The sequence below is a fragment of the Notamacropus eugenii genome, chromosome X, assembly GCF_028372415.1.
Source record: "Notamacropus eugenii isolate mMacEug1 chromosome X, mMacEug1.pri_v2, whole genome shotgun sequence".
NCBI lineage: Eukaryota > Metazoa > Chordata > Mammalia > Diprotodontia > Macropodidae > Notamacropus > Notamacropus eugenii.
The window spans coordinates 2,397,905-2,416,581 of record NC_092879.1 but is presented as its reverse complement, the minus strand read 5'-3'; the positions used below and the strand labels follow the sequence as shown (position 1 = coordinate 2,416,581).

Genomic DNA, 18,677 nt, shown 5'->3' with positions numbered 1-18,677 from the left:
TAAAGTGCTATACATAAATGCTAGCTATTATTATTTGACTTCTTTTGTTGTTTTAATTTCAGCTAAATGAGAGTTATGTATACCTTGCTGAGACCAGGTAATATTTTATTATGTATGTTCAGCCAGTAAATATTTCTTGAAGAACTACTGTGTGTAGCACTATAAAGGAATCCAAAGAATTCTGGAAACTGAATAAAAAAACAAGAGACATAGAGAAGTGATCATACTTAGTGATAATAGCTGGCTTTTACATAGCCCTTTAAGGCTTATGGAGAACTATCTCTTTGGATCATCTCAACAACCCCTAAGAAAATTATGCTATTATGACCTGCATTTTTAAAATGTGGATCCTGGAACCGATAGTGTTAAAGGACATGCCCAAGGTCACATAGTAAGTATATCTAGGTGGGGATTTGAGCTCAAGTCTCCCTGAGCCCAAAGCCAGCACTTGGTGCCAAGCTGCTATACCAAATGACGAAAGGGTGTTGACAGGCAGCATGGCCACTCTGGGCTCTGTCAGGCTCCTGCTGACCGCGTCGGCGGCTTTCGGGGCTGCGTCCCGTCGCTGCCTTCTCCTGGCCAGAGCCTGAGCGGGCCCCGGGAGGCTGGGTCGGCCAGGGGGGTAGATGCAGGGGAGCCCTGCCTGCCCCGGGGAGAGCCGGTGTTTTAGCTTGTGGGCCGCGAGCCAGCGCAGCTCAGACGATAAAGTAACCATTCGTTTTATAAACTGTGATGGTGAGAAATTAACAACTCAAGGAAATGTTGGTGACACTCCACTAGAGGTTCTTCAGTATAATCTAGACACTGATGGGTTTGGTGCCTGTGAAGGAGCATTGGCTTGTGCCTCCTGTTACCTTGTCTTTGAAGACCACATATTTGAAAAGCTAGAAGCAATTACTGATGAGGAAAATGACATACTTGGCCTATGGACTAACAGACACATCACGCTTGGGCTACCAAGTCTATTTAACAAAGTCGATGAACAATATGACTGTCCGAGTACCTGAAGCAGTCGCTGATGCTAGGCAATCCACAGATCTGGGCAAGAACTTATAAACTGCAGGCAATAAGAACTTTTTAATGGAACATTACCTAGATTTTTGTAACTAAAATTAATGTAATTAAATAAGAATTTGCCAAGTAGAATTTATTGCTATTCCTAGCTTTGCTATTTTAATTTATCTTATAAAACTACTGTATTTTAAAATTTTTAAAAATTATGCAGCCTTTTTATATCGGTTAAATTTCAGATTGTGTAGCAATTGTTATAACAATGCACATAATATTACGTTACATTTGTGTAGTGTTTACAACTTTTCAAGTTTCTTTTCCTCTACCTCATTATATACTCGTTGTCACTAGTTGAAATGTGTTGAGGCACAGAGTGGTTGTGTCCAGCACAGCTGGTTGCAGACCTGAGACTAGAACATAGGTCTCTTGACTTTTTCTAGTAGATTGTTCACCATCAGATTAAATAAAACAGGAGAAATTATGAATGTTCTATCAAGAAAAGCTTCTGAGTATGTGTATTAATGAAGAAAAACATGCATTGCTCAGTGAGCTGCTTCATTTTCTGAATGACATGTTAGAACAGATATAAAGATAATTGTCTGCCTCTTAATGTGATCTTTTAGAATTGTGAATATTTAGGATAATTTGAACATAGGTGCCCTACGACAAGTCTGGTCTTAATACTAAAAAAAGAGGAATACTATAAAGGAAAGTGAAATTCTTGATTCTTTTCTATGAAGTGTAATATGAACATTTGTAATCTTTCCTACGCATTTAATTTGTAATATTCCTTAACAGTGGAATGGAATTCTTTTAAAATTCAGCCTTTATCTGCAGGGCCAGAGAAGAAAAAAAGCAATAATTTGAATGGGCTTTGCAATATGTTGGTTGTGTGCGGAAGCAAGTTGGAATTTTCACTTTGCCTTACAATAAAATAAGAAATAAATTCATTAGTAGGTTACACAATGTAGCTTTTGGAACTGGAAGAAAACTTTATGAATCTGGACCAGTTGAGGGGAAAAGCTAACCTTAATTAAATTAGTAACAGTTTTAAAGAAATACGGGATTATTACCTTAAGCCACATGTGGCAACATGAACTTTTAAGCAATAAAGTTGCTTAAAGTTATTTCCATGTTTATTTAACATATAAAAATTTGTGGCTATGTTGTTAACATATTAATGAAGCTTTTAAAAGGCTTAAAACCCTTTTATGTTATTAAACATTCCTCTCCTACCCTTGCTTGCCCTATTCATTTGCTTAGCAATCTCTTTGTCGTAGTCTTGAATTGAACTTGAGTCTTGACAGTAGAGAAAGTTATCATATATTCCAAATTTGTGGAGTGTAAATTGAAAAGATTCATTGAATTCATTCTAGAATCATAGAACTGAAGAACTGAGGAGAACCTGCGAGGTAGTAGCCTCATCTAATCCCCAACATGAATCGTGAATTACTTCTTATCTGATGCTAGGAGACCTTCAGTGATTAAGCATTTTTGACGGCTGTAACTGCTAAGAAATGCTCCTCATTTTCAGCTAAAACCTGCTTCCTTTAACTTTTTCAACTTCCAGGGCAAAACAACACAAAAAATCTTTTACTGATTTTCATAAAAATCGTAGTACTTCATTGTTAAAAATCTGAGGTTTTCACTTAGAGATAAATTAATTTTTAAAGGCTTAACTGTGGGGCCTTTCATTCACATAAAAAAAAAAAATCTGACTTTTTTCATTACCATTACCCCGGACTGAGTAATCGACCTTTTTTTCCCCTCTCATTTTAACGATTTGAAAGATAATTTGTGGTGGTTTCTTTTGGTTTTGTAGAGAAATTTCAGTTTTAATTTGAAGCGCCTAACATTTTTTTCTCTTCTTGCACACTGGCAAGGGCTGGGAGAGATGTACTTCAATTCATGCAACCTTAAGTTGTATTTCCTGGCCACTGCTTGATTAAAAATATATTTCACGTTCTATGAAATCCTGCCAAATTTAAGCCCCACTTTTTCCTCTGCATACAATAATACATTCAACAAAACAACATGGGTTTTTTTTTCTTATGCTGCATTTATTTGGTGCAGTCCAAACCACACAATGATTAGGTTTCATTGTGATGATATGGACACACTTTCCTATTCCAAGTAACAATGTCCCTTCCATTCTAGCTTTGTATCAGACAGTCATATAGCACATGGAAGACAAGCCTGGGAGTCGGAAAGTCTTGCCTTGGACACATATTAGATGTGTGATCATGGACAAGTTATTTAACCTCACAGATGCCTATGTTACTCAGTATGCTTATACATTACGTGCAATTTACCAACCTGTTTCTTGTTCTTTAAAAGGAAAAATCTGAGCTGGATAACGTATATGGTTCTTCTAAGCCCTTAAATCTGGGATGTATCTGGGATTTGAGGTGGAGACTCAAAGACTGGGAGTTTTTTTAATCAATAAAATCACAGGTCCACACTCACAAGTGGTTATTGTAATAATTGCGTGATAATATTTCATTCTCATAGGAAAAAAAGATCGTTTTAATGTCTGTATCATGGGTGTCTACAATTTCATGGGGCAATTATAATTTAACTTCAGAATAGCTATTTAACAGGAATGTTTCATTTTTCAAGGTTATGGGGAAGAATGTCTAGTAAAAGCTATTAAATATACAATTTAATGTAACTTTAATTTTGATTCATTATCCCTTTTCCCCTTTTTTCCTCTTTTCCTTTTTCTGTTGAATTTATAAACTTTTTATAAACTTTTAATTTATAATATGATAATTCTGCTTTTTATAACCTTTTAATTAGTTGAAATTTTGTGATAAATTAAATCTTGGATCATCAGTTTTCTTAAATGGAGTTTTGTTTCTTCACTAGTAATAAGAATATCTTCAAAATTAAATAACCAGGTATCTGAAAAAAAATGAAAGCAGTTTCCAAATTTGTGAAATCTCTCTGTTGTACCCCGAATTTCTGTAGGAAAAAGATAGAGATTTGTAGTGCTGTGTACAATTCTTTCCTGTTTTACAATGTGTGTAACAAAGTGTTTTGTTTTGTTTTGTTTGTTTTGGTGTTAAGTTCAAAATAAAAAATCATTAAAAAGACAAGAAATCATGGGAGTGGTAAGTTCAGGAAAGTACGGAATGCTCTTTGTGAACTGCTGCAATGTGAAGCAGGCAGAGTCAAGGAAACAGTATATATGCGCAGTTAACACAATTTAAATGGAGAGAACCACACACCAAAAAATTAAAAATACATGGAACAGAATGGTAAAGAACAAGTAGTACTGATAAGAAAACCTGAGAAGCAATCACCAACCTAAACTCTCCAGGAGGGGAGAAATCCATAGGTGTTACACACTGCACACCTTTTCCTGACTATTTCAATCAGTTCTGCTCAATTTCTTTTCCTCCATAACATTTTTAAAAAGTGCTATTGGTTACCTGGGATGGCTCTTGAGGTTGGGGAGAGGAAGGGATACATTAGACACCCTTGTGACTTAAGAAACAGTAAATATCAATAAAGAAACAATAAATTTTTTAGAGTTTTCAAGAATTTCGTGGGTAGTAATGTGGGGGGAAGGTGGAAAGTAAGGGTTTGGGGTTAGTAATTATCAGTAGCAGATCTCAAACTATACAACAAATTAGTGATTATTAAAATTGTTGTTTAGTCCTGTTTGCCTTTTCATGAACCCATTTGGGGTTTACTTGGCAAAGATACTGGAGCAGTTTGCCATTTCCTTCTGCAGCTCATTTGACAGAAGAAAAATTAACACAAAAAACATGGTTAACCTACTTGTCCAAGGTCACAGAGCCAGGAAATATCTGAGGCCTGATTTGAACTAGGAAAATAGTCTTCCTGCCTTCAGTCCCAGTGGGACACCTAGCTGCCTGGAAAACAATTGCAACATGTTAAAAATTGAGAGAGTGATCAATGGAAAAGATCGGATATACTATATATAGAAGGAAGGAAATAAAATAAAGTGGTGTTCAATAAATCCAGCAGCTATAGTGAGGGAGAAGTTGGGGAAGTGGAGGACACACTATTCAATTAAAAAAGGAAGTATAACATAACAGAAGTTTGCCAGAAATTTGATAGAACATTAAACCCCATCCCACCCATGCAATGAAATTACAAATAGATTCATGAATTAGATGTGAAAGGTCAATCAATAGCAAATTAAAGGAGTAAGGAGGGAATGAATTTTTCCATCTACAGAAAGGGGGAGAGGTCATGATAGAACAAGAGATGGAGAGGATCCCAGAACATAAAGTAGATTACTTTGCTTTTGCTCATAAATGTTTGAACGTTGATTCCCCCATTGGTCTCTGTGTTTCTTGAGAGGCAGCGTCTGCCTTACCGTTCTTCGTATTTTCAGTTTATCACAGAGCCTGGCACATAGTAAGGAGCTTACTATTAGATTTAAAATCAAATTATTTTAGAAGACAAACCATTTGTTGAGTACCTACTGAATGTTCATCGTAATGTTAGGCCATGCAAAGGAATGGTGGGGGGATAAGAATAAGGAAGGACGGAGATTAGGAGAAACAACATCCTGGGGCAAGTTCTTGGACTAGCTGTTCTGTTCTCCTTCCTATTTCACTGCATTCCCTTTGGATAATGAGGGACGGTTCCACCAAATTAGAAATGCTTTTGGGGTAATGTGTGAAGATAGATTTGTGTGCTTCAGAGAGTGGAAGTGGAGACTGACAATGGGAGTAGGTACTACAACACTTGGTACAGTTCTTTGCGCTTAGTAAGTGCTCAACATATGTTTCTTTCTTCATCCATCCATCCATTTATTTTTTCATGCATGGCAGTAAAGATGACTCCTTGAATAGATGATAGAATGGGGGCTGTTAAATAATCAATAACCTCTACCAAATTTTCTCTGGAAAGAATCTAAAGAAAATGACAACCACATCATGAAAATACAATTGAGATGAGAATAGGAAAAGATGAAATTGCCATGGTAACTGCCTCCATGCCTGTTTTGCAGATTAAAAGAATAGTGCCCGGCAATTCTCCTTCAGGACATGTTCTAATTGCCCGAGGATATCTGTTACCTCTTTTAGACAATGATGGAGATTTCCTTTTAAAGACAATTAATGGAAAGATGGGCAGTATGCACACGACAAGTCAATACATCACCACGACCTTCCCCAATGCCTGTCTCAGAGCAACAGCTCCTTCTTCTGTGTGTCTTTTTCTGTGTCCTATTATGCAGCAAGGGCAGTTAGGCAGTGCAGTGGATAGAGCAGCAGTGCAGGAGTCAGGAGGACCGGAGTTCAGATCTCACCCCAGACACTTGACACTCACTACCTATGTGACCTTGGGCAAGTCACTTAACCCCGATTGCCTCATCCTGGGTTATCTCCAGTCATCCTGAGGAATATCTGGTCACTGGATTCAGATGGCTCTAGAAGAGAAGTGAGACTGGTGACCTGCACAGCCCTCCCTCACTCAAAACAAAGTCGTTGTAAGTCATGTCATTATTTCTCTGATGGCATATTCTTCCTTGGCAACAAAGGATGAACACACACACATTATGCAATCACCATCTGAATTTCTGTTTCCCTCGGTCTGCCCCTGCATCTCTATGTCTGTCTTTATTTCTTTTTCTCTTAATATATACAATACTGGGATGTACAAAAAGCTGGTAAGAAGCCCTCCCCTCCTCCAGACCGATGAATCACCATGGAGGTCAGAGAAAGTGGTAGCCTGAGTGACAGCAAGAGTGTGAGACCCCCATTCTACTCCCTGCTCATTGAACAAGTCTGAGGCAAGCATCCTGGGGTCCAGTGTTTGGGCTTTTTGGTACAGGGGGCTTCAATGCCTGTTTTTGCTTTCACATTTACATTGGTTAAATGATACACCTCATCAATAATTTGCAGTGATGAAGCCCAACCAGGTAGCACCAGTCACACCTAACATGGAAGAGGGTTAAGCTCCCTTAGGTTTACACGGGTTCTTTTGTGTTACCTGGCAAGGGAAAGATTCCTTTTTGCTTTTCTTCACTTATTACCAAATCTCAGTTGAATTCAAAGTCCCCGAGTCTGTTTGGGGCATAAGTAATAAGAATGGATGTTCTGGTTTAAACATGCTAAAGTTTGTACCCAGGAAAGATTGTTTGAAGGAGCCTACACAGCAAAGTTTCCCACAGAGCTGCTCCTTTGTGAACACAGGCCTCAGCAGGAAGCATAAAGTCTTATTGAGGGTCTCAGGGAAGAGAATATGTCCTGGGCTGATTGAGAGAAGCAGTGGGAGCAGCCTTGAGGAAAGAGTTGTGAAGTGTAGAGCAGGAGGGACTGGGCAAGTTAATCCTTGTGAGTGGCAGCCCAGGTTGGTGGTACAGTAGGGGAGGGGGAAGGGTGGAGAGAGAAATGAGGAGCTTCAGCTGCCAGGGATGCAGACTTAGAATCACGGAATCTTCCAATCACAGACCCCCAGAGTTGGAGAAGACTGCAGATATCTCATTTCTGCCCAGCTCTGAGAACTCATCCCTTGAACAACATTCAGGATTTGTGGGCATCCAGCCAGAGCTGGACAACTGAATGCTTTCCTGCTCAAGCAGCCTCTACCACTTTGGGCCAGCTGCCTCATGGAGTGAGAGCAGTGATTTCAGCCTGATCCCTCTCCCTCATCTCTACTAGGGTGTCCTCAGAGCCTCTCAGTCCTCCCTCCCCTGTCTCCACAGAGTTGGCTAGAAGTGAAATCTCTGGGTATCAGGGCAGCCTGCTCTCAGGGATCCATCATAGCATCCTATCCTGAAAGGGATGTGAGAGGTGGGTCTGGTAACCTATAGAAGTTGAGTGAATTGTCATGGTCACCCAGGTTACTAATAGACTTAGAAAGTCAGAGGCAAACTAGGCCCTCTGACTCCAACATCAGTGTTCTGATCATTACAAGGCAGCAGTCTGTCTCTTTAGGGAAGAGAGGAATAGGTAAACATAGTTAAATATATCCAGATATAGAGGAGCTATCTACGTGGGAATTGTTGGTCAGAAACTGCACTGAGGAGGGGACATTGGGGCTGCTGGAGGGAAAGTCCTTTTCTCCATGAGAACAAATACAATTAGGGTTCCCTACAGGACCAAGGCTCAGAGGTCAATCAGTTCAGGCAGGGAGGCTGTAGGCAGAGTGGTTCAGGGATGTGTGTGTGTGTGTGTGTGTGTGTGTGTGTGGTGGGGGAGGGGTGCAGCAGGGCTGGTCCCAGAGAGCCTGGCAGCTCAACCCTGGCTTAATAAGTGAGGCAGTGACCTCCAGACAACCCTGAAAGAGACAGTAGGGAAGGACAATTGGAGGGTCATAGACTTAAAGTAGAGGGAGGGCAGAGCCAAGATGGAAGAGTAGAAGCATGGATCTCCTGGAGCTTTCCCCTAGAGCATTTAAAATACCTATAAAAATGAATAAACAAATTGTAGCACTGCAGACGCCACAAAATGACAGACTGAAATAGATTTCCAGTCCAAGACATTCTGGAAGGTCGACAGGAATGATCTATAGCATTGAGAAAATTGTTGGTTTTTGGTTTCTATTCCATCCTGCTATCTCTTTATGTTTTGTGCGCTTTCAAATGTAGAGTCATGGTTACTCACTGTACATTTCCCTCTATTCAGTCTATTTCTTCTTCTTCTTCTTCTTCTTCTTCTTCTTCTTCTTCTTCTTCTTCTTCTTCTTCTTCTTCTTCTCTGCTTCCTCCTCCTTCTCCTCCTCGTCCTTCTCTTTCTTCTCCTTCTCCTATTCCTTTTCCTTCTTCTTCTTCTTCTCTCCTCCGCCTCCTCTTTCTTCTTCCTCTTCTTTCTTCTCTCTTCTTACCCTTTCCCTCCTCAGAGGTCTATTTTACTGCTAACAACTGCCTTCCTTAATCTGCCCTTCTTCTTCTCATCCGCCACTGCTTTCTCTTATCCCTTTTTTCCTTATTCCTGCTAAGTAAGATAGATTTCTGTACACAACAGAGTGTGTATATATATTCTTCCCTCTTTGAATCAATTCTGATAGGAGTGAGATTCATGCATTGCCCACTAACTCCCACTCTTTCCCTGTTCACTGTAAAAGTTCTTTACACATCTCCTTAATGTGAAATTTTTTTCATCATTCTATCTCTGCCTTTCCCCTTTTCCCAGTTCCTCCATTCTTACTCCTCTGTTTTTTCTTTATTTTGTCACTTCAATATAGCTGACTGCTAGCCATGGTCTCTGCAGACACCCTTACAATGATAAAGATCTTGAGCTGCGTATATCATCTTCACATAAGGGAATATAAACAAATTGACCTTATTGAGTGCCATATAATTTGTCTTTTCTGATTTTTTAATGTATTCTTCTCTAGTGTCTTGGGTTTAGGAATGCTTAAAATTTCCCTGTTTCGTGAAATACCCTTTTTTTCGGCTTAATGATTATGCTCAGTTTTTCTCGGTAGTTTATTCGTCATTGTAATCCTAGCTCTTTATCTTCCAGGATGCCATAATCTAAGCTCTTTTCTCCTTTAAGGCAGGAGCCTCTAGTTCTCGTGGGAGCCTGACTGTGGCTCGAAGATATTACAATTGCTTCTTTGTAGCTGCTTGTAATATTTTCTCCTTCATCTTGGAACTCTTATAATTTAGCCATAATATTCCTGGGAGGTTTTATTTACAAATTTCTATCAGGAGATGACCAGAAGATTTTTTTTTTCAATTTCTATCTTACTCTCTGGATCCAAGACACCAGGGAAGGTTTCCTGAATGGTTTTTTGAAATACTGCCCAGACTCTTTCTTTGATCTTTGATTTCAGGTGTTTTGTTAACTTTTACATGACGTCTCCTCCATCTACTTTTCAGGCCAACTGTTTTTCCAAAGAGATTTTTCGTATTTTCTTCTCTTTCATTATTCTGATTTTGTTTTGTTGCAGGAAGCAACTCATGCTCCACTGAAATGGGCTGTGGGTGGAAGGGCCAGTGTTGGGAAGCAGCCTATAACATCCCTAGAAATCACGATGTGGGGCCATCCCACGTCATCCTGACTTATATCTGTTCACTGTACCCACATGGCTCCAGAGGAGAAACTGAAGCTGGTGACTTTGCACAGTCCTCCCACACTGAAATCCAATTTACTTGTAAATTACGTCTTCACCTTCCCGATGCCTTGGTCCTCTGAGAAGGAAGGATAAACAGCAAGTCATGGAGACTTTCGAGTACGAATGGGGTGGAAGTTGAATGGGGAGAAAGAAGAAAGATAGCTCACTGGTGGTAATTGTTCTCTTGTATTAACTCTGTGTGACGTCGTACCCATCAGGTTGCCATGACCCTATCTTTCTGCCAGTGCTCCCATACCCCAGTTCTGCTGTAGGGAGCCCTGAATCTGTGCTCCATCCTGACCCTTCTGCCTACTAGAAGAGGGAGGTTATTCTCCATGGTGGTGGTGTTGGTGGAGGGGGAAGTATCCCTGATATGTTCTAGGGATCTCTGGGCCTTTTTATTTGCCCTGCTACTGCTGCCCTTAGTGACTCTGACCTTTCCATCCACCCTGTAGATGACTTTTCCTGTGTGGTTTCTCCTCAGCAATTATACTGAGAACTCCTTTAGAGCCCTGACTCTCTTTATTTGCCAAGGTTGTATGGGAGGTTTTAGCATGGCTCTTGGCACATAGTCAGCATTTTAACAGTGCTTTTCATTCATTCATTCATTCATTCATTCATTCATTCGTCTGATCATCAATTTTTGTTAAATAAAATTACTTGTGATCTGAGACTTCTGAGCCTGTGTGCTTGTCAGAAAAGCTGATTGGGAGTGAATTTTCAAATGCTGTAGTTGCCATATTATCTGGAGGGGTAGGGTGCAGAGGAGAGAAAAGGTCAAAACCATCCAAAGTCTTTGAGGTTATTGATACACTTCATTATAAGAGGGAGCTGCTGACCAAATGTCAATCTCCTATTTCCTACTTTGGTGACAGGATAAACTAACCAGAGAATCAAGTGGCAAGAAGATACATGGACGAAGTCTCCAGGTGCATGGCTGATCAAGAGAATCAGGTCTCCCAGAGGGCACAGGATTGTGAGTGACTGAGACAACATCTATAGCTCTTCCAACTGTGTGTGTGTGCTTGTGTGTGTGTAAATATATTTGAGGGTCCGTGTTATAATTGATGACTTTGTTCTAGAGAGAGAGCAGGAGGGAAGAAGGGGAGTCTAGCGCAGCATAGAAATTTCCCTCTTTTCTTTTCTCTCTCCTCTTGCCACACTGTCATTTCTCTGCCTCACAGTCTCAACTTACTCCCTGTGCTCCTGGTGGGGACTCTAGACGGTGGCTTCTTCCCTGTGTCTCATCTCTTTTCTAGGTTTTTACCAGAATGTGAGGGAGTCCTAGGTGGTGTTGGAGGGGGCAGCAGCTGCCCTGGGTCTCTTTCTTCCTTCTGTTAGGGAGACAGCATCTGAAATGGTGGTGGAGCAGGAAGGAGGGATGGTGCTGTGCAGATTTGAGGGCTTCAGAAGGGGACAGCATATGTTGGGCTACTTCTGTCTGTTCAATGCTCTCTATGTGGCCAGTAGCTGCATTAGCTAGGATAATTTCAGGTTGCATTAATACACATATGAAATGGAGTCTGAGATAGGCCAGGGTTTTTTTAATCTTTTGAGATCTGAGACGCCTTTTCACTCAAGAAATTTCTGCGTGACACTGAATATATATGTGTGGAAAATAGGTATATAAATCAAACATTTATTGATAATAAGTCACAAAGAAATTTCTTTCAAAACAGTTCTTTGGTATGCAAATAATTCTACCATTTATTAAAGATGAAAGCAAATGGACATACTAATGAGATGGATGTGCTTGTTTATTTTATTTTTTTAAATTGAATTATTTTACTTGTTTTCGGTGTTCAACAATCACTTCCCTATTTTTCCCACTCCCTCCCCCTTATTCTACCCTCCCTCCACATTCCTTCCCTGAAACAGCGTACAATCTTATATAGATTTTACATGTAAATTCCTGCTAAATGCATGTTGCATAGAAGAATTAAAATGAATGGGAGAAATCATTAAACAAAATAAAACAAAGCATAATACAAAAGAAAATGGTCTTTTTCTATCTGTGATCTAGTTCTATACTTCTTTCTCTGCATGTGGAAGGCATTTTGCCTCCAGCATCCACTGCAAATTTTTTAAGTGCATGCATTTCAATGAAGTACTAAGTCAACCAAAAAAAATTCTTCACACACTGTGATTGTTGCTGTGTACAAAGTTCTTCTGCTCCTTTCACTCAGCATCAGTTCATATAAGTCTTTCCAGGCTTCTCTTAAGTCTTCCTGTTCATCCTTTCTCACAGCTCAATAGTATTCCATTATATTCATATACCACAATTTATTCAGCAGTTCCTCAGTTGATGGACATCCCCTTGATTTCCAGGTTTTGGCTACCACCAAGAGAGCTGCTATAAATATTTTTGTACATGTGGGACCCTTTCCCATTCCTATGATCTCTTTGAGATAGAGTCTCCGAAGCGATATTGCTGGTTCAAAGAGTGTGCATATTTTTGTAGCCCTTTTTGGCATAGTTCCAAATTCTTCTCCAGAACAGTTGAATCAGCTCGCAGCTCCACCAACAATGAATTGGTGTTCCAACTCTTCCACTTCTTCTCCAACATTTATTATCCTCCTCTTTTCTCAGGTTAGCCAATCTGACAGGTGTGATGTGGTACCTCAGAGATGTTTTGATTTGTATCTCACCAACCCATAGTGATTTAGAGCATTTTTTCATATGATTATAGATAACTTTAATTTCTTCCTCTAAAAATTTCCTATTCATATCCTTTGACCATTTGTCAAATGGGGAATGACTTGGATTCTTTTACATTTGACTTGATTCCCTATGTATTTTAGAAATGAGGCTTCTATCACAGACACTAGTTGCAACAATTCTTTCCCCATTTTCTGCTTCCCTCCTAATCTTGGTTACATTGGGTTTGTTTGTGCAAAAACTTTTAAATTTAATGTAATCCAAATTATTCATTTTGCACTTCAATATGTTCTCTATCTCTTACTGGGTCACAAATTTCTCCATTCTCCATAAATCTGACAAATACGCTATTCCTTTCTCGCCTAATTTGTTCATGGTATCAGTCTTTATACCAAGATCATGTATCCATTTGGACTTCATTCTTGTGTATGGTATCAGACATTGGTCTATGCCCAGTTTCCGCCACGATGTTTTCCAGTTTTCCCAGAAATTTTTGTCGAACACTGAGTTCTTATCCTAGAAGCTGCGGTCCTTGGGTTTCTCAAACAGTAGATTGCTATATTCATTGACTCCTGTGTTTTGACCTATTCCACTGGTCTACGCTTCTGTTTCTTAGCCAGTACCAAGTGGTTTTGATGATTGCTGCTTTATAATACAACTTGAGATCTGGTAGGGCTAGGTCACCTTCGCTAGCATTCCTTTTCATTAGTTCCCTTGATATTCTGGACGTTTTGTTCTTCCCGATGAATTCTGATATTATTTTTTCTAGTTCTGAAAAACAGTTATCTGGTATTATGATTGATATGGCACTGAAAAAGTAAGTCAATTTAGGTAGAATTGTCATTTTCTGTATAGTAGCTTGGCCTACCCAAGTGTAATTGGTTTTCCACTTCCTTAGATTTGACTGTATTTGTGTGAAAAGTGTTTTGTAATTGTGTTCTTATAGTCTCTGATTTTGTTTTGGCAGGTAGACTCCCAGATATTATATAGTATCTCCCATAGTTTTAAACACAATTTCTCTTTCAATCTCTTGTTGTTGGGCTTTGTTAGTAATATATAAAAACGCAGATGATTTGTGTGAGTTTATTTCATAATCTGCAATTTTGCCACAGTTGTTTATTATTTCAAGAAGTTTTTACTTGATTCTCTGGGATTCTCTAAGTTTATCATTGGCAAAGAGTGAAAACTTAATTTCTTCTTTGCCTATTCTACTTTATACCATTTCTTTTTCTTCTCTTATTGCTACAGCTAGCATTTCTAATACCATATTGAAGAACAGTGGTGATAATGGACATCCTTGTTTCACCCCTGATCTTATTGGAAATGCATCTAACTTGCCCCATTGCATATAGTGCTTGATGGTTTTAGGTAGACACTGCTTATTATTTTTTTTTTGGAAGATTGGGATCCCTTTCAGGAAGTGAACAGTGGGTTCTTTAGATGACTATTTTGCCCTCTGGATCTAGAACTTCTGAGCAGTTTTCCTTGATGATTTCTTGGATGATATTCTCCAGGCTCTTTTTTTCATCATGACTTTCTGGTAGACCAATAATCCTTAGATTTTTCCCTCTTGGATCTATTTTCGAGGTCAGTTGTTTTTCCAGTTAGATATTTTACATTTTCTTCTATCTTTTCATTTTTTAGATTCTGTTTGACTAATTCTTGATGTCTCATAGATTAATTACTTTCTATTTACCTGATTCTAATTTTTATCAAATTGTTTTATTCAGTTAACTTTTGCATCTCCTTTTCCATATGTTCAATTGTTCTTTTTAAGGAGTTATTTTCTCCAGTTAGGTTTTGTACTTCTTTTTCCATTTGTCTAATCGTCCTTTTAACTTTTTCTGTGATTTCTTTTTTCATATTTTTTAAAGTTATTGGTAAGTTTTTCTTCTATTTCTCTAATTTGGCTTTTAAAATCCTTACTGAGATCTTCCGAAAAGGTTCTTTGTGCTTCAGACCACTTCATACTCCCTTCTGATGTTTCACTTGGGAGAAGAGTCTCAATGCTCACCTCTTTGGTATTTGTGTTTTGGTCCTTGTCCCCATAGAAAGATTCTATGGTCTTTTCTTTTCTGCTTTGCTTCTTACTCATGATAACCACCCTTTTCCTGACTTTTAAAGAAGATCTCTGCATCTGCGGCACAGGGGATTCTGTCTCACAGTTCTTGTGCCTAAAACTTGAGGCTTTGTGCATTGTGACCTCTTCTTTTAGCTAGAAGCTAAAATGCTGCAGCTTATCTGGTGCTGAGTTGGGAAGTGTTGGAAATCAGAGGTCATGTGAGGTCTTTTTGGGTTTCGCCCACACTTACCCTGGAGCTAGCTCGTTGAGTGTGGAGGAGGGTTGGTCTTGCTACATGAGGTCTCCTCTGCTGAGCTAGAGAATAGGCAAGCTCAGAGGTTTGTAATCCTGTCTGTGCCAGTGTTTTCTCGATTTCCCTGGGATGGTGAAGCATGCCTGGGGTCCTGGTGTTGGTGGTTGCTGGCTTCATCCCCCTGGAGCTCAGGATCTCCTGGTTTGCTGAGGTGGGGCTGTCTGGGGCAGCTATGGTGCTGTAGTGGTCCCCTTAAGCCACAGCAAAAGAGACCCTCCTTAGAGGTCTTTATAACCTCACGGGCTAAGAGACTGTTTACCCCCTCTGCTACTGCCACTGTTCTAGGATTTTTCCCAGGGAGATATACTCTCAATTCCTCAAGGTCAACAAGTGGAGGGAGAAAGCATTTACCAATAACTCTACCATCTTGGCTTATGCTTATTTATTTTTACATAAAGAATTAAACCTTGCAGAATATTTAATAGTGCAGGATACAGAGCATCTTCGATGTTCTTTAGACTTGATCCCTATGTTGACATTATAATCATCAAAGCTGGGAATGCTACACCACCGAAATACATAGTACAAAATGGCAGAAGTACATTTCAGGAATTGTTGGAGATTCTGTCCAAATGGCAAGCCAAAATTTATTGAATGATCTTCTTACAAAATTCAAGTTTTAAATCTGTCGTCTGATAACTCTGCAAATTCTTGGTGAACTTTGAAAGACAGATAATTAATATTTTTTTTATTTCAATTGAGTATGGTTTATAAACCCAACTTAACTTTTGCAGAATCAAAATTTGAAAGGAGGTATTTCTGAAACTGTGTCTCCATGTACTTAACATGATCAATTACAACTCTTTTAATTAAATCCTTGGGAAGGTTATTTTTTAAAAAAATAAAATCATCTGTAGATATAAAAATTGCTGAAGAACCATTTTCCACACAATTTTTCCATATGTTGACTTTTTCAATAAAACATTCTTCTTTTAACAAATATGCTGCACTTTTCCTTGAATCAACATGTTTAAATCATTGACTTTTTTGACTGTATCTGGCAAAAATGCACTTCTTTAAAATACTAACTTAATAATTAATTTTTAGTTTCCAACATTCATTTACATAAGAATTTGTGTTCCAAATTTTCCCCTCCTCCATTTCCTCCCCTGTCCCCAAGATGGCATTCAAACTCATATAGGATCTACATGTACTACATATACATTCATATTAATCATATTTTCACTTTAATCATGTTGTAAAGAAGAATTTAAATCAAGGGGAGTAACCATGAGAAAGAAAAAACAAGAAAAAAAAGAGAGAGAGAATAAATAATGTGCTTCCCTCTGAATTCAGACTCCATAATTCTTTCCCTGGATGTGAATAGCATGTTACATCATTAGTCTTTTGGATTTGTCTCACGCCTTTCATTGCTAAGAAGAGGTAAGTCTACCAAAGCTAATCACCTCACAATGCTGATGTTACTGCGTACAATTTATTCCTTGTTCTGCTTACTTCACTAGACGTTAGTTCCTTTAAGTCTTCCCAGGCTTTTCTGAAGGCTAACTGCTCATTATTTCTGATGGAACAATAGTATTTCATTACATTCATATGCTACAACTTGTTCAGCCTTTTCCCAACTGATGGACCTCTCCTCAATGTCCAGTTCTTGGCCATCACAAAATGAGCTGCTATTACTATTTCTGTATATGTGGATCTTTTTCCCATTTTTATGATCCCTTTGGTATACAGACCTAGAAGAGGTATTGCTGGCTCAAAGAGTATGCACAGTTTTATAGGGCTTCCAGCATAATTCCCAACTGCTCTCCAGAATGGTTGGATGAATTCACAACTCTACCAACAATGCATTAGTGTTCCAACTCTTCCACATCTTCCCCAACATTTATGATTTTCCTCTTTTTTTCATGGTAGCCAATGTGATAGGTGTGAGGCAATACCTCAGAGATGTTTTAACTTGCATTTCTCTAATCAATGGTGATTTAGATAATTTTTTACATGAGTGTAGGTAGCTTTAATTTCTTCATCTGAAAACTGCCTGTTCATATCCTTTAACCATTTACCATTTGGGGAATGACTTACACTCTTATAAAGTTGACTCAGTTTTCTCTATATTTTACAAATGAGACTTTCACAGACACTGATTGTGAATATTGTTTCCCAACTTTCTGTTTGCTTTCAAATCATTGTCGTATTTGTGTTATTTGTACAAAAGCTTTTCAGTTTAATGTAATCAAAATCATCCACTTTGCATTTTATAATGTTCTCTATCTCATTTGGCCATAAAGTCTTCCTTTTTACATAAATATGACAGGAAATGTGTTCCTTTCTCTCCCAGTTTACTTGTAGTATCAGACTTTATATTTAAATTGGGTACTCATTTTGACTGGATCTTGGTATGCAGGGTAAGATGTTCGTCTATGCATACTCTCTGCCATAATATTTTCTAGTTTCCCTGCAGTTTTTGTTAAACAGTGAGTTCTTATCCCAGAATCTAGAGTCTTTGGGTTTATGAAACGGGAGATTAGTATTGTCATTGACTATTCTGTCTTGGGTACTTCAAGTATTCCAGTGATCCAGGACTCTATTTCTTTGTTAGTACCAAGTAGTTTTGATGATTGCTGCTTTACAAAACAATTTAAGAACTTTTACAACTAAAACACATTTCCTTCCTTTTCCTTAATTTTCTTGATACTCTGGATACTTTGTCCTTCCCTATGAATTTTGTTATTGTATTTTCTAGTTCTAATAACATATTTTTGGTACTTCGTTATGGTATTGAATAAGTACATTAATTTCTGTTGAATTGTCATTTGTATTCTATTAGTGCAGCCTAAATATGAGCAAATGACATTTTCCCAAGTATTTATATCGGACTTTATTTGAGCGAACAGTGTTTTGCAGTAGTGTTCATAGAGTTCCTGGGTTTGACTTGGCAGGGAGACTCCTAAATTCTTCTGGGAGAACAAAGTTCACATGGTTTTGAAAGCCATGTCATTATGAAAAAAATTAAGAATATCAGATGGCTGCTCAGTTACAAGTATAGGAACTTCATCTTTGACTTTCAATAATCTGTTTATACTTCTCCCTCTTGAGAGTCACATGATTCAAATAGAGGGTCAATCTTACTATTAGGAACACCAGGGTCCAATTCTTACCTACAGTCTTAGCCACATGACCATAATCAAATCATTTAACCCCTCTGTGTCCTAGGCAATTCCCTAATCTGTGACTGATTGACATGAACTGCAGGAGTCTCCAAAACGGGAATGCCCCTAAACCACTGAAATAACAGGGCTGGATAAAATAATCATGCCAATAATATATGAAATTCTCTGTGGTCCTGGTCAGACCTCACCTAGAATATCACGTTCATTTTTAGCATCTACATTTCTGAAGGGCATTGTCAGGGAGGGATGATGAGAGACCTGGACAATTCACCCTATGAGGAACAAATGAAAGTAGGAGCGTTATGTAGTGGAAGGAGCTCTGAATGTAGAATCAGGAACTCACTTTGAACTCCAGCTCTACTCCCTACTGCCTGTGAGACCTTCGGCAATTTACTGAACCTTCTCCTCCAGGCTTGTGTCCTCCAGTTTACGGGGAGTGGACCGGACCCTGCCAGCTCTA

At 38.8% G+C, this 18,677-nt stretch overlaps 1 pseudogene; it reads left to right on the top strand.

Annotated features, from left to right (window-relative positions):
- The first annotated feature begins 497 nt into the window (after positions 1–497).
- LOC140515710 (adrenodoxin-like) lies at positions 498–1,131 on the top strand (annotated as a pseudogene).
- Positions 1,132–18,677: the final 17,546 nt, after the last annotated feature.